Below are 17,074 nucleotides of genomic sequence, written 5' to 3' on the forward strand. Positions count from 1 at the left end.
TTAAAATTCAAAATATGAGAAAATCAGAACTTTATATTTAGCTTGATTAAAATATACCTTTTTCTACCCATAAAGAATGTTCTGGCTAAAACAGTTTTAGGTTGGGTGAAGGGCAAATCTACCAAAGATATGATAACTTTTAGTTTGAACTAATGTGATAAGTATTTTTCTCTTGGGACAGAATATTAAGAACTAGGCCTGAAAACAATAACAACTAAGGCAATAATTCAGGCATTGTAGACTAATATTAGAAAACAATATGTCACTGTTTATGATAATTGAAAACTTACTCAAATATGTGTCAATGGGTCCTGGAGCTGAGTTGCTGGGATTCTAATTAGTTTCATGGTTGTTTGGTGGATTGGTGTCATAAAGAAATATAGAAACCAGAAAATGTGAAAGGAAGCAATTTGCGTAAGTCTTATAATCAGAAAAGGATATTCACTTGCATTAATAAACAAAAGAAGAAATGCGTCTTTTATTTAAAGATGAAATATTAACTATTAGTTCTCAGTCTTTCAGGAGATTATAAAAGTCTTTCAATGCCTTTATATTCCTTTACAAAGAATAAGCTTGAAGCACAGCTGTGCTACATGTTCACTTTTTCATTGTTTTTTCAGATGATCCATTTTGGCGCAGGTGTGTGTTCTGCAGGTGTGCTGGCAGAGTTGTCTAGCCAGAATATCTCTGATCTGGATTTGGAAAATACTCTTGTTGTGATTGGGATTGCTGGAGGGTCAGGCATGAGCAGTAGTAGGAGCACTGAAACCCTCAGCCAGAAGTGCTTGAACAGGTATCTATAGCCATCAAGTGACTCAGTTAATCTGAATTTGAATTTACAGGGGAAGAAGATTTCAATTTTAAAGTTGATTCTCTAAGGAGGATTTTGTATCTGATACTGTGGAAGCCAATAGAAATCCTCAAAGGTTGAGGTTGAAACCCAGTAAGAGAGAAGAGGGAAAGGCAGTACTTTGCCAGTTTATTATTACATTGTGGCAGTCTTCTAATGCTTCCAGAGGCATTTTGCATGCCTTGATTCCCTGTAGGCAAAATGTGTTTGGAAACTCCGATGGGTGCATCCACGCAACTCTCTGCCCTACATAAGAAACTGTCACTTCAGAAGTGCAGTTCTGGCTCACTTTCTTACAAGCTGTCATCCTAAAATGTTCTAGCAATGCATTTTTGGAAAAGACTTAATTAGGTTAAAGTTTCCTATAACTATTATATTTCTATTTCATTGTAGGAAAAGGAAAACAACGTTAAAAAGTAAACAGTCCTTTCTTGCTCAACAGTCTGTTTATGCTTTGAGTATGAAACACAATGTAATGTTTTATCTTGGATCCAAATCATCTCATTTTGCAGGTCTTACCATTGCGAAACAAATTGAAATCTCTGACTTTCCTCGGTTTGTAGCTGCATTTCACAGTCTGGTTGGTTTGGCAGCGAGTCTTACATGTATTGCCGAATACGTGACTGAATATCCACACCTTGACATTCAGCTTTCAGCCAATGTTCTCAAAATCTGGGCCCTATATTGGAGTGCAACTTTCACTGCTTGTTTAGTGGCTTATGAAAAACTGTTAGGTACTTGTCAGTCTGTCATATGAAATTTAGGAGCAAGTTCCTGAGAGGCCTACCCACCTCTCAAAAGGCAGTTTAAGGAGGTGGCAGCTGCCTGATTCTCTTAGTTCCTTTGAGATGGGAAGGGAAGTAGACCTATACAACCTAATCTAATGAATTTGTTAACACTGGAAAACAAAGAAGAGAATTTTAGTGATTTTGGCTTTAGCATTGATTAGGAGAGATGTTGATGTTGGTCTCAAGGATTTCTTTTGATTTTCTAGAGCTTAAGTCTCATGTAAATTCCATAGAGCCTTAATCCTAAGATTCTGATTTGAATAACTAGTGGCTAGAGACATTGCAGTAAGAGGTCTTTTAGGTCCTTCTGTATCAATTATTTCCACTTTATAATAATATACAGCTACTGATGTTTTGTATTTTGAATTACTGTGTTCTATTTGCTACCACAAAGTAATCATATATCCAACTGCTTTTGTTTTGTCATAATTTCTATCATAAGGTTCAAATAGAAGGAACCCAGGCTCTTTTCATTGATACCTAGTGCCAGGACAAGAGGCAGTGAGCACCAACTGAAACACAAGAGGCTCTTTCTAAATATCAGGAAGCACTTCTTTACTGTGTGGGTGACAGAGTAGTGGAATAGGTTGCCTAAAGAGATCTTCCTGCTTGGAGATCTTAAAAAACTGTCTGAACATGGTCCTTGGGCAACCTGCTCTAGGTGTCCCTACTTGAGTTGGGGGAGTTGGACCAGATGACCTCCAGAGGTCCCTTCCAACCTAAATCTTTCTGTGATTCTATGAATTGTGGAGTATGGCAGGAGATGGAGCATTTCCATTTTGGAGAACTCCTTGAAAAAATATTCTACATTTTTGACTTGTACCTTCAATATATGTTTTCCTTCTATATATATTAATTTCTGTGGAAAGCAATATCTTTGGTATTTTTATTCTGTATCTGTAGCTTATCTTAATTTTCAGTGCATCAGCATTAAAAAATAGTTTAGTACTAAACTCAGTACAGTGTTAGAGCAGCCAAGCTTGCTTCCAAGTTTGCTGAACTTGGCACCACTTCTACCTGGGCACCACTAATTGAAGATGCTGGCTTGCTGACAGCATCCATGACTGGTACGATAACTTTTATGTTGCATCCAAGCTATGCTCCTGGATTAGCGTGCAGTCTTTGTGTTACAACATTCTACTCAGTTATGGTAATATTATCAAGAGAACAATTCTTTAACTTCTTCACTTGCAAATAAAAGTAATGTAAGGCTTTTGCATGCACATCCAACATCTGCTGATTGCTAGCCATAATGCTGTCTTGCACATTAGCTGAAAAAAATTGGCATAAATTATGAGGAATCAACAAAGTACTCTGCAGAATGTTTATCTAGCCCTATAGAAATTCTGTAACAAGGCTGCAAGGCCCTGCAGAATCCCACAAACCACACTCAGAGATGGTATGGAGCTGTGTAAAGACATCCAGCCTACTCAAGGACTGCAAGCAGTATAGGGCAGCACTCAACCATTTTTACCCTGCTTTTTTAATAATTCCTTTACCCACAGCTCAACACTTCCACATGCTGCTTCATTGTACAGTGTAAACATGCAAACAGTTCCTGCTGGTAACAGGCATGGTGGAGTGGGCATTGACTGGCACTCACATGTAGGCATGGAGATTAAAATACTGCTCTTGAGAGAGTTGATTCTTTCAGATCATAGCAGTCATCTTGGGGTATAAGGGAACTTGAATAGCATTGCATGAGCTGTAACCATTCTGCACGTAAACAGTTTCTAGTACACTAAATCTGGCACTTGAACTTTAAAAAACAATTAGAAAAAGAAATAACAGCAATGTGATTTATTTGTACAACCAATAATGTAAGCTTTTTTTTTTTTTTTTAAACAAAAGGTGAATAGTTTTCACTTAAGGATCTCACCCAGCAACCACTTTTGGGGAAATGTGCTGTTTCATAACAAGCAAGAAGGGAGATGTTATTTAAACAAAGAACATCTTTGTTTTGCTAGGGAAAAAATATTAAGGTACTTCTGGGAGGAGAAGAAAAAAAAATAAATGGCTGAAAAACAAGGTTTTCTCAAAGGCATTTCCAAAAATGTCTTCAAAATGTATGATTTTTGTGCCAAGAGGGATGCTGAAGCTTTCCAAAAAAAAAAAAAAAAAAAAAAGAAAAAGGCAATGCAACATTGAACTGTTGAACCATTGCTGTATCAGCTTCACAGCTTGTTAAAGTAAACCTTAATGAACTGAAGAGTAACGCAGTCTGCCTTCCCAAACAAACTACATGGGTATTTACAGCAAATGAACTATTTATTTTGGTTTTCTTTTAATGGAATCAGAACTGTTGTTCTGACCAATATGCTCATTTAGTACATTCACATTTAGGGCATATTTCACATTTAGGCCAGATGTCATTTGGGGTGGATATGGCACAGCATCTACTGCAGAAGGTAAACCTATGGAAATTGTTGGAACTCGAACTGAAATTGGATTAGACCAAGCTATTGGAATGATAAAGGAGTTGAATTCTATCTTCATTAGCCCAGACGAGAGTTCAGATACTTGTTATTCAGTTATTCAATAGCAGGCTTTTCAGGCTACATCAGGTCATGCGTAACATTCTGTGTATTTCACTCTTCACTGTCACTTTAATTATGTCAAACTAATATACTTTCTAATTTATTTGCATCAAATCAATTCACAAATGAATTTATGCTTGTTATCCAAATACTGATATTATTAAACAGCTCTTCCTCTCCTTTATATGTCACCTGTCTCATTTGATGTTAGCAGTCATTCCCCTCTGGGCTTTGCTAATAATTACAGCTCCCTACACTTATTAGTAAACTTCACACCAAATTGTCTCTGTTCCTATGTATATGCTGTGTTTCCTCAAGAAAAGCTAGTGTCCTGGGCTTTCTGACTGTGTTTTCCATTACCTTGAAATGTGTTTTGAAAGCCTAAGCATGCCAAGTCATTTACATGCGAACTACCTGAGCCCACGCTATTGAAAGCATTTGCCCAGCTTCCCCTTGACAAACCTACTTTTGACACTAACTTTATCCTTTTTAAGGGTCTGAGGACAGTGATTTTGCTTTTGTGTCTGTTGCATAGCAGTGTGGAGTATTAAATTATTCTAATGAAGTAGCAGTATTGTGCTAGAACTTGTACAAACTTGCAAGACTTGAAAAATTGCATTAGAGAAATTAAAAATATAAGCTAAGAATGGGGGTTATAGCAAAATGATTGATAATAAAATACAAAGCTGTGCTTTTTTTTTCCTATGTTCGCAATGAAACCTTGTGTTCAGATGTATTCAAAAAGTGCATTTTTGTGACTGCTTGTAGAGAATGGTAATGAGTTGGCATTTTACACTAAACCCATTTAATAGTGTCCTGGAGGTATGTGACATTATTGAAAGCTGAATACTTTGTGATGAAGTGAGTTGCAACCACAGGTTATCTTATCGTTCTAATAAGAAGCTCACTAGAAGTATCCCGTTTGATAATACAGTGTACATCTTGGCAGTACTACACTCCCCATCTTTTTGTAATGCTGTAGCATAGGGGAAAAATATACCAAGGCCCTAGACACAGACAACACTAATCATAATTTCATGAGGCCTACACCATCTGTCATATCCTGAAATTTTAAGGATTTAGTCTTGTATATTTCTGCTACAATAAAAGTTAGACCTGTTCATCATGATTAGACCCTAATAAACAAGTTCATAACTTCACATCTGTGAACACTTTTTGTGAGTCTTTCTCCTCATCTGAAAAAATAATGAAGTCCTCTAACATAGAGCTGAGGACAGTGGAAAGGCAGACAACTTAGGCACAGACCTTAAATAGATCTTTACCCTTGGAATAGTACTGTTTATTGCAAAGAAGTATGAGGTGAAGTTACTTCATTGAGTCTCCCTCTTCATGCTAATTCCCATAAAATTAAAAATGTCTCTTCCTAAAAATGGGTAACTCAACACTGCCAAGGTTTCTGGGGGGTAATCAGCTATTCAGTCTGAGAGATTTCTCAAAGAATGACAGATCTTGGCCAACATTCATTTTCATTTTGCAACAATAACAACAACAACAAAAGTTTGTATCGTGATACTCTAGGAGAGTCTGATATCTGTAGGATAACTATAAACTGAAAATATTTACAGAGATAAGGAAACATTCAGCTTTCACATATCTCATATCTGCAGGATAGCAGAGCCAGTGAGTTGAAATCATTCATTCTTCATTACAGTGAAGCTGCTCGGCATTTGCTGTGTAGCCAGTGAATATGTTTTGTACCTCAGCTGGAACCTGAGTTGAGGCCTAGGTCTTTTCTCCCCTAAGTAACAGGAGGTAGAAGCATGGTTTATACCTGCAGTTGTAATTGAGCAGACTTCCTCAGCTGACCCAAGAATACGGTTGGCTTCTTTCAGATGCAGCTGCATGCAGCCCTTAGCCAAATGGATGGGTCATCATGATGAGGGGCCTCTGAAAGGAGAGGAGATGATACAGAGAAAAGGAAGAGAACTGCCAAAGTGCATCCCTCAGCAAAGCAGGCTGCTGTAGAACATAATGTCAAGTGCTGCTGGTTTTGCATAGTCACATTAAAATCCCACAGAAAACACTCAAGATCTAGAAATTTGTTATTAGTCAAGATATTTATATACTCTTCCCCTGAAGATCAAAAAAATTATATTTTAAAGGGTCAGAGATTTTATGTGCATTAAAAGAATGAATTCCAAATAGAATGCTGCAGTATTAAACATGAAAAAAATAATTAAAATAATCAATGTTCAGGTTGCTAATGATTTGTGGTTTTAATTTTCAGTCAGTTGTCTGTTTTGGATTTCTTTTTTTTTCCTGCATAAATCCTGAGTTTGTAGGATGACAAATCTTTCCAAATATATTCCATACTACATAAATAAGGAAGACCAATTCTCTGGGGGTGGATGTGACCTATAACATCAGGAAGAAAGACAAAAAATGTGTCTTTGCTGCTTCTCGGCCTTCCCCCTTCCTCTGAGGCTGCTGACTTTTAAACCAGAGGCTCCAGAGGACACTAACAACAGGTAATCCGGTAATTTCAACAGCGCCTTTTCAGATTTTTGTGTCACCTTATGCTGGCTGTGTTTTCACCATGTAAAAATTCTTCACTGTTTTATCTGTTGTAGAGCTGTTCTGCTCCATTGGGCTAAGCTTAGAAGATGGGATTCAAGCTATGTGCTTTGGCTCCAAGGAAAAGCAGAGGGGATAGCTGATAAAAGGATTATGAGTTAACTGTAGTAAAACAGCACTATGGTGTCTTGCTCACCTGGAGATTTCCAAGTCAAATCCTTCCAGCAAACAGTCTTAGTTTTTCTGACTCATTGTCCACCCTGTAAATTCAGGCTGGAAAGACAAGGCGACGCATATACTTTTTATCAAGATGTCTGAAATAGGTGTAACTTCATGGTTGTAATGAGGCTAATCTGCTTGTAGAGTTGTATTTGGTGCTGCAAGCTTGACATTATATTTGTCTGCATTTTAGAATCTCTTAGAAACACCAGGGAAACCAGACAAATCTGTATTAGACTGCTTTTATTTCCCCTTTTTGCTCAAAACAAACCTATGCAGCAGCAACTGGAGGCTGTTCTCTATGTACCAGTACACTAAATTCCTTTGGCTCATGCCTCTCAGTCACTTGGAGGACTCTTGAAGAAGGCATAAAAATGGTGTGGCCAGAACATCCTTGCCCTCTCTTTTTGCTGGGTTCCTGGGAGCCACAGGTAGCCATATGCAGAGATAATGAATGAAATGAGTTTCTGCAGAGAAATTGATTCAAACCACTACCTATAACTTTTTCAGTTCACTTAAAACATAACAAAAATAAACAAAGGAAACTAAACAAAACCTACCAAGGATGCAATGTAAATTTTAGGGTTTGGATTAACATGCCTCTTTGTAATTTAGTTCGCTCTTGTGTGCCACCGATATCTGAATTTTGTTGTTTTCCAAAGTTGGTAAATCAGAGAAATGTGAAAAGCTATTTGGTGCTTCAGGAGAAATGAGTGGCTGCTTTTATGTAACCATGAGGTTTTTGACAGTTTAGGTTGGTCTTTGTCAGCCAAGGTAAAAACATACCACAGCTGGCAAAATAAAAATGTTTAATGAACAAGGGAAAAATATCAATGTTATTGTAATAAGAATTCTGTTCTTAAACTAGCAGAAACTGCCATAGCTACTTTGATCAACAGACAACAGAATATTACCTCAACAGAAGGAAGGCAAATTACACCAGCTAGGGAGTTGAGCCACAATGTCATCTTATTTAAATAAACTGATCACAGAAAATATATTTTCATAAAATATGAAAAAAAAAAAAAAAAGCCAAAAGATCAATAAGAATTTTGAGGTTTTTTTTCCTGTTTTTATTGATTTGGTAACAATATGGACATTTTCTTAAAAAGATGAATAAATTGGGACATCACTCTCTTTATGTTCCCTCTATATTCAACGAGAGAGAAAGTGGCTCCTTTGATACTGATTGAACCATAACTTAGTTATTTCAAAACAATCCTTACTTTGCTGTAAATATAAGTTCTATTTGCCTTTAGATCTAAATTCTTTTTGTGCTCTGTCTATGTGCAGTACATATGACGGATGGTCTCAGTGAGTGATCTGTATAGAGCCTTCTGTGTTGAACAATTTTGTCAAGTACATTCTCAAGTAGTATTTAAAAGATAGAGGATAATGTAAAGAAAGTTTTTCAATTATTTCAATCCTTTCTCTCTCTCTCATTATAAGAATATCTGTTACGGGCTGTTCAAGTAGTATTTCTAGTAGTGTTTCTTTGGTTTTCTCTTTGCATCTGGTACACAGAAACAAGACTGCTTCTACACTTGCAGATTTTTTTTTTTTCCAGCTCACAGCTTTTTCCCTTTTCTTGTTTTCCTGGTTTGGTATTCACACTGTAGCAGGCTATATGCCAGGGCAGAAACTGCTGTACCTTGTGATGTTTCAGAAATGGACAAGATACGGTTTTCCAGTTAAGGCTTAAAACATTATCAGCCTGTCTTGTAGTCAAGCTGTACTAGTAATTAAACTTGTATTTTCTTATGCTGAGCAATTTAAAATTTTCTTCTAGCTTAAGGTTTGTTACTTTGTAGTTTGCCTAGATTTGATGAATTAAGTAGTAGTTTTAATAAATGAGTTATTGAGTAATTATTAAAGAATTAAAAACTAAAATAAAAAGAATCAAATGTTTTGCATGGATAATACCTACTGAGTTCTGCTTGGTTTTCATAAAACATAATTTTTCATCAAATATACTGTATTGGTAACAAATTTATTGCATTCATATAACATTCTGAAATACCAGAAAAAGGTGTGTACACTCTTGATGTTGCAGTAGTTGCTGAGAATTATGCTACTGATTTTACTGGAAAAGGAGCTGCAGTTCTTTAATGAATGCAGAGCGTCATTCCAGCAACCCAAATCACATCTATTTTTTCATCCATGTTGATGGATATAGTAAGTATTTTTTTGTGTTCTTCCCATTGCTGTGAGGTAATTTCTTACGGCTGTTTCCTGGAACTTTTGTTTATGCATGGATGGTTGAACAATGGTCTTGAATTGATATGTCAGAATGTATAAGCTGTTAGAGCAAATTCGTTAAATGGATAAGCAACAAGATACTAGGACCAGACAATATTCACACAGACATACTAAGGGAACTCAAACATTAAATTGCTGAACTGTTGTTGAGGGTATGGTCTATTGGTTAAGAAGGTTTGGAGGAAAGGAAACTAGAACGTCATGCTGATTTAATATGGACTCCAGGAGAATGAACAGAACTACAGACCATCAAGATCAACTTTAACTGTGAAAACTGGTTTTCACTGCACAAACTGAAGAAAGAAAAAAAAAAAAAGAGGAATTGGCAGGAACATGGATAAGTATGCTTGGCAGAGAATCACTGCTGCTTTTGCAAAAGTCACATTTCACAAACCCACTAACAGTTTTTGATGGATTCGATGAGCGTGAGTATAAGGGTTATCTAGTTGATACTGTTGGTACTACAGCTCCAAACTAAGACTCTTTGTTCATTAGTAGAGTTACACTAGAAATACACCAACCATTCATGAGCACTGTGGCTTGAGGTTTTAGGAATTACTAGCAAGTTTTAGAGCTGTGTTCTACCATCTTAACCCAAGCTGTGGAATCTCTTTGATTACTAAAAATGTTAATTCCTGGATATACAATGGATTGTGTGTGAATGGAGTACTTCTCACATGCAGAGCAATCGAACTGAGGAACTAAACAAAATAGGGATTGTAGATTTGAAACATAAGTGAGTAGTGTTGAAATAAGCTACATGTTATAACATCATGGACGTCATCCTCAAATTCCACATATGCACTCTATTTAGCCTCAAATGTGCCTTGTGTAAGACTGCCTCTTAAATCTTTAGTGTTTATTTTCATATCTTACACAGAGAATGCACAATTTTTTTAATAGTTTTCATTAACACATGTAACTGCCAAGATTCAATTCTAGATTTGAACACCAACAGATGGACCTAATTTTTTCATTTAGATGAAACAACAAACTGTCATCATTTATTGTATGCTTGATTAATGTGCTTTGGTGTTTTCTTGATAACTTGAAGCAGTGGCTTTTCTTTCATAAATAATACATTTTGTAATATACTTCCTTTTTTGTCTCAGATGCAGATTTGGCTCTGAGTATTGGTGCAAGTGACCCAGTGAACTCAGCAGCACAGGAAGATCCCAACTCTATTATTGCTGGAATGCCAGTACTGGAACTCTGGAAAGCAAAAAAAGGTACTAGAAAACGGTGACAGAACTCTATTAGTTATGGGATGTTTCTTCTCACAAGGCAAATGCCAACATGTAGAAAGATGAACAAGAAATGTCTTTTCTGAATTGATGCCTCATATGGAAGATGAATATATGTAAATGCAAGTTTAACTGAAAATGTCCATTGCCTACATAGAGAAGGCAGAACATTGCAGGGTCCTAGGAAAAGAAATCTTGGCCATTTCCATAGGACCATTTGTACGATGAACCGCTACAGTATTGCATATTGCCTTGCTTCCTTGAGTCTACAGTGTTATGATTTCATGGACTTCAAGAGATTCAAGATTACCCTGTTTCTTACCCCTTATATTTTTTCAATGTGTTCTCCTTTTAAAATGAGCAAAATCACTGTTAGGCTTTGTCCATATTAGAAATTATTGTGCATTTAAGAGTTTGGCAGAATAGTTTTACTGTCAAATACCCTGGCAGCTGCTCCAGTCGTTAAGTTTAAACCAGTTCCCCAGATAAAGTAAGCCATGTTCAACGAAAAGGGAAAGATTTGGGCAATGCAAAGATTTCTATGCTATGTTCTTTGCCAATGCAATTTTGATGGAAAAGAATGCAAGCATTTTTGTACTTGTAACTGACATAGGTATGCAAATTGCTAACAACTCTAAACATACTTAGACTTGTGTGAGGTTAAGAGAGGAAGTACCACAATCCAACTGCTTCAAGAAGTAGATTGAGGTGCTTTACATGAGTTTTCTGAAAATTGAAGCTGTATCAAGTTACTTCCTTGTCTGCTGTAAATAATAATAATAAAAAGACTCTGCAGTATTGCTTTTTCCCAAGGAAAACCTGTGAACAGAGAAAGCTAGATAGAATGTTTCAATTGCACAGTGATCACTCTAAAATACAGTTTCAGGTCAGCTGGAATTCATGCTGCGTTTGGCAAGCAATTTAGTCGTGAAACTAAATCTCTGAAAATTTTTAAAAGAAATAAAACTTTTCTGGTGTTTTTGAAATACAGTATTTTTAGTTAGCATTAGCAACAACATTTGAGATGAAGTATGTGGTTTTAACTTGAGCAAACTTATTTTTCTGGAATCCACAGTGGTATCCTTTTTCAGAAAAGACGCTATATATATATATAGATATACACACACACATATATATGTATATATATATATATTTAAACTGACAAAGGGCCTGATTCTGCACAATTCATTAGCATCTAACTCCAAAGCAAATACAGAGTTTCAGAAATTGTACTAAGGCTGATCTTTAGGCTGGGAGGATAGCATTCATGCTTGGTTTAAAAAAAAAATCACACAACAAAACAACTCATTGATTATAGGAGACACGCTTAAAATGGAGTACATACTAGGAATGTTTTATGCAATTCAGTTTTTAATTGAGAAAAAGTAAGGTTTTCCATATCGAACTCAACTTCTTTAACTCATTAGGACTCTGGAGTCCTAAAGTATGTTTGAAACCAAGACTTTTAGACATTAACAGATATAGACAGTAATTTGATCAGAAGTTATATCCAATCAATGTGATAATACACTGAAGATTATATTGAGACACAAAATGTTCTTTTTTTTTTTAACAAAATGAAATGTAGAACAAAATGAAGAGTCTGTCATTTACCTTGCAGACAACTTGTTTTATTGAAGTTGCGTGATATCCAGATCATGTGGACAAAAATGCATTCTTGCAGAGTAAAGGCCAAGTCTTATCTCAGTTTTATAGGACAGAAGGCATATTATGAAATATACAATCGTAGTAATAGTTTTTCATGCTGTTTGTAACAAAATTAAAATATTGTAAATACTAGCATAAAACCAGGAATTTGTAAACTAGTAAAATATTGTTAGTCAAAAACCAAAGCATCAGAGAAACAGTGTAACAGTGGTTTGATTATATTATTCTTCATTCAGTAGTCAAAAGGCAGCAATGCAAACATCACCATCCATCACATCAATTTTCCATAGAGGGCCATGCATTTGCAGATTCACTGTGGGTCGTCATGAACATGATCATGAGACAAATGCATTTTCCTTAACATCAGAGTGGGTGTGCTCTTGCTCCTTTGTCCTCTTCTCTGATAAGCAAATGGTGGATTGTGACCCATTGCATTCTTCTGTGCAGGTGACTCAGAATTTGTGTAATTCAATGCTTAATTTCTTTCTTTGCATTTTTATTCTTAAATTAGTTTGTAATGACCTGTATAGACCTTTGGCCTCTTTTGGCATGCCCTGTTATGCCTGGATGTATGTATTTAACTTTTTGCCTGCAGGGAAATACCCTTTTAACCCCTGTCCAAAGCCACAGTGATAAACGTTTTTGCAATGCCCAGACTCCCTCCCTGCAGATTCAGGGCACAATGTCTCCAGTCCCCGCAACAGACTGATGTATGTGTAGTGCCAGAACCCTGAACTGTTTGAAATGTGTGCAAGATGTTTTGTCTTCCACGTTATGGCATGCCATGTCCATGAGCTGTACAGCTGTGCCTTATCATGAATGGATGATTCTGGCCTCTCAGTTGTTGGGTTTCATGTGGGTTCAGCTGAGTTAGAACTGAAATAAAATACCAGTCACTCTGTCAGCATGCTAACAGTCATAATACCCAGTCTGCATGAATGTCATGCCCAGTTTGCAGGAATCACTTGAAGAAAGGAAGATTACCTATCTGAAATTGTTTTTTTTTTTTTGAGATGTATTGGTGTGCAAAGTCTTTTTAAGCTCATATCTTTTGCAAGACACAAAAGAAATATATGTATATGCTTTCCAATAGCAGCAGAGCGAAAAAGGTTCTGATTTAAGCCATACTCTATATTTACAGTTGTGAATGCACAAAGACAACACATCTCAAAGACCTTTCAATTACTAGGAAGTGCTCCTTTATAATTTAACAATATTGCAAACCATAATAACTGTGCTAATTGGTACTAATTTCACAAACTTAATATGCTTGCATTTGTTTGGGGGAGCAACTGATTAGTGTTCTTGCTGTATTCATCATAACTGGTCTTTTTACCAGAGAATGATACACTCAGAGGCACGAATTAACTGAATTTGGGAATATACATGTTCAAGGAAAAAGGCAAGAGGTGGACAGAAGACACCTGAGGAGAAAAAAAAGGCCTGCATCAAAGGTGCTCACGTTCATGCCTGGTATTAGTCTAAGTCCAGTGCTTGATGTTTGAGGCACTGTTATATTGGTACTGGGGCTTCATAATTTTATAATTATAAGATCAATACCTTTCATTCAGTGAGTGATATGTGTATTAAATCTATATTCTAGCTTGAAAATCATTGCTACTGTCTCTTCTTAGTGATTTGGAGAACAAGTTATAAATGTTTAGTTCATTCTAAGAGCTAATGACCATCTATTAGCAGTCATCAATGCTGATATGTATTGACATGCAAAGTAGATTTGTATACCCGTTTTATCTATTTAATTTGCTATTGAACTTTTAGTGTAATCTAATTGTTCCAAAGTATTTTTATGTAATTCAAATAGCTACAACTTTTTATTGAATCATGGTTGAAAAGTTGCGAGATAAGATTTTTGTGCAGTTTCCATTACTTGAAAGATTCCATTAAGGTTTTTTAAGACAAACGTCCATAGTTTGTTCTAGGGTCAAAACAAATGAAAAATCAAATGCACCCAATAGTATGCTACTACCACTGTTACATGAGTTTGTAGATAAATATGAATTACTGAGTACATTTTTTACACAATGATGCATTTATTCAAAACAGATATGATGTTGTTTAATGCAGCTTGTCTATTTCACACTGATGTATCTTGCAGGTCATCTGAATTATCTGCATGCAGGGAGCTGTTTTCTGCAACAGTGGTTAGCTTTTTTCCCCAAATCCAATGCTTAGAGATGCAAAGAAAATGTGATACTTCACAAGACAAGAGTAGGGAACTCCACTGGGCTCACTAGCAGTGATAATCAGAATGGTTAAAAGGTATGAAATATCACTTGCTTTCAGTGTATTGTTTGGAGGCATATCCACCACTCTGCTTGTATACACCTATTTAAAAAATAAATAAAAAAAGCCCATCCAAACTGTACAAATGAATTCCTAGTCAGGCTATTCATCTGTGTGCCTCAGATATGCGACTATCTAATTAAAGTATATACTTGCTTTCTGTATGTAACAGATTACTCCTGAATCTTGCTATCTCTGATTCTTCATTTTTGCTTTGTCTTTCATGTTCCCTAAGACATTAATAGCATAGGAAAAAATCTGTAGCCTTTGTCCCAACATATTTATCACTAGAAAGGAGATACATGCATAAATATGAATATATACATATATGTATACTTCTATATAGCTCTTCTGTCCCTGTGTTGGAAGTAGAAATTTTGCCATCAGAACCTTTGAAGTAACACTTAGCCTTTAGGTTCCATGCTGGGTTTAGCTGTCTTATGGGACCAATATTATACAAGCAGAGATGTTATTCAGAGACTTAACATTACAGGTGGGGAAAGTGGAGCACATGGGATCATGGGTAGAGTAGTAACTCAGTCTCAGGAATAATGATATGTTCTATCTGCTTTTCTGTGGTATGTTTCTAAATGTTCCATTGCAACACCAGTGGTCTGAAAAGTTAACAGTAAAGTCATAGTTGATTTGAATCTGATGATATCACCGCTATTGCTGAAGTTAGACAAAGATCTCCATTTTCAGTGACGTGAGAAAACAAAATCTGGTTTGCGTTACAGAAGCAGTTCCCACCTTTTGCTGTGAAGCTTAAGAAATATTTATTTTTTTCCTCTGGCAGGTAGTGGTAAAGAAACCACACTGTTATAACTGTTTTTAATGTTTAATGTGTTATGCAACTTAAATTCTACAGCATCTGATTTCTCTTCAGAAGCCATCTAAAATGGCAGGAATATGTGATCACAAGTGAACAGGAAGAATGCTGTATTTTTTTCACATAAATACTTTGAATGTTGGTATTACTAAGTGTCACCAGCCAAAATCATCATTCTTACTAATGACGAAGTTTGAAAGCATTGGGATTGCATTGAAATACTGTCTCTTGAGATAAGGGATAACATTTTAGAGATTATGTTGAGTCATTCATTACCTTAATGGTAACCTCATATTCTGGTTATCAATAGATCAGCACCTTAATGTCACATAATCTTTCCATTTTAGTAGGAAAGCTTTCCTGTTTTAACATTGCTACAGTCACCAGTAAGTTTTGTTGCAAAACAATTTGGATGAATTCAGCTGATGCACAACTTTTTGAAATACTTTGAGGTGCAGAAGTTAATGGTACCTGAGAGTATAGTAACTACATTATGGTAAATGACAGGAAAATAATTTTAATTTTTTCCCCCCCCCTTATTTTGGTACTCTCAAAGACAGGGATAGGTGGGTGGATTTTCAGGCCAATTTCTGTTTTATATAATCTTCGCTTACTAGGAAAGAACTGATTTTTAAAGCAAAGCATTAAGACAAAAGCCTGAATGTAAATACTGAAACTCAATGTAAAAGGAAGGTAAGAATGGATTACTTCATAACTGTGCAATTGGAGCTGAAGAAGCCTATGTGAAATGTGAAAACCTAATGGACTTGACCTGAAAAAAATTTCCAGAAGCAGTGGCAAAGGAGTTAAATCAGGTAGGATTACAAGTTCTTTGGAAGGTTTTTGCTGTAGATTCAAAGTTGTCATCTCTTTTCAATCTCAGCATATCTTTACCCAATGCACTGCCATGACCCTTTATTCAACCTAGGTTTGGATGACTTTTGTGCTACCTTCCAGGAAAGGAATTGTTTTCTGGGCTCCTTCTTATTCATTTTGAGAAAAGGATTAAATCTTCCCTCTGACCAAGCATACAGGCATGTTAAAGTGAAACCACTTCACGCTCCTGGCCAAACAAAGAACAATAATACCCACAATAAGCAAAAGCAGATGGCTTCAGTGGCAGGAAATGAATGAGCCAGACTGCAGGTAAAATGGCTCTCTGAACACATCTCAGAGGTTTGTAATGACAGGTTCTTTGTTATCTGGGGCCTCCCCACAGGAGGCCAGATGTCTTCTGTTGTGAAGGGGATAGATGGAGATGCTCTTCCTTTTCCTCCCCCTTTAACTTATGGCTGTTTAAGTTACTGCTAATGGAAGTAGAAGCCTGTTTTCCCCCTTGCTCTCTGATGTTTTTGGAAACAGACAAGATAGTTAGTGAAGGGGTATTCTGATATGAAAGGCCCAGAACTGGCCTTTACCTCCCCATGACCCTCATTTTAAAGAACAGGGAGGTCAGTGCTGCTAATTGCACTTGAAAGGATTAACCTCTTGATTGCTTTCATTTGGTGGAACAAAACCATTTGTTGTCTAACAGCTGGAAAAATGTGTAAGAGGTATTGAGACATTTTCAGTGTGAAGTGGATGACCTGGTTGGTTTGGCTTATACCAGTTTTGAATTTAAATAGAAGTTTTAAATCTTTTTAGAGAGGGGAGAGCGGAAGAAGGGAAAGTACATCTGCTGCTCAGACAGAACAGATTTGCAGCAGAAGTGACAATAATTACCCTCCTGCCCTTATAAAAGGTTATCACAGGAATCAATAGACAATTAATTATGGATATTAGATGTATCACTTGGTATGAGAAGAACCTCAGTGTAATGCTAGTCACAATGGAAGAAAGAA

Source organism: Cygnus atratus, chromosome 11 (genome assembly GCF_013377495.2).
Source record: "Cygnus atratus isolate AKBS03 ecotype Queensland, Australia chromosome 11, CAtr_DNAZoo_HiC_assembly, whole genome shotgun sequence".
NCBI lineage: Eukaryota > Metazoa > Chordata > Aves > Anseriformes > Anatidae > Cygnus > Cygnus atratus.